The 325-nt window shown below is 33.2% G+C and overlaps 1 non-coding gene across 1 annotated transcript; it reads left to right on the plus strand.

Annotated features, from left to right (window-relative positions):
* LOC119533547 lies at window positions 1–106 on the plus strand. Its single transcript, XR_005216674.1, has one exon. It is a non-coding gene; the product is annotated as a U6 spliceosomal RNA (small nuclear RNA).
* Window positions 107–325: the final 219 nt, after the last annotated feature.

Consider the following 325-nt stretch of genomic DNA (forward strand, 5'->3'; position numbering starts at 1 on the left):
GTGCTTGCTTTGGCAGCATGTATACTAAAATTGGAATGACACAGAGAAGATCATCATGGTCCCTGTGCAAGGATACACACAAATTCATGAAGTGTTCTCTATTTTTGGGCAAAAATGTGAAAAGGCAGCAAATGCAAAAATGTAATGAGAGAAAATATTTGGAAAACATGCATCTGATAGACTGATGCATTGCATTTATAAAGAAATCCTACAACTCATTGACAATAGTACAAACAGACCAGTTAAACATGGGAAAAAGATATGAAAAGACCTTTATCCAAAGAAGAAATACAAATGGCTAAAAAATACATGAAAATATGTTCAT

The sequence above is a fragment of the Choloepus didactylus genome, chromosome 4, assembly GCF_015220235.1.
Source record: "Choloepus didactylus isolate mChoDid1 chromosome 4, mChoDid1.pri, whole genome shotgun sequence".
In the NCBI taxonomy this organism is placed as follows: Eukaryota; Metazoa; Chordata; class Mammalia; order Pilosa; family Megalonychidae; genus Choloepus; species Choloepus didactylus.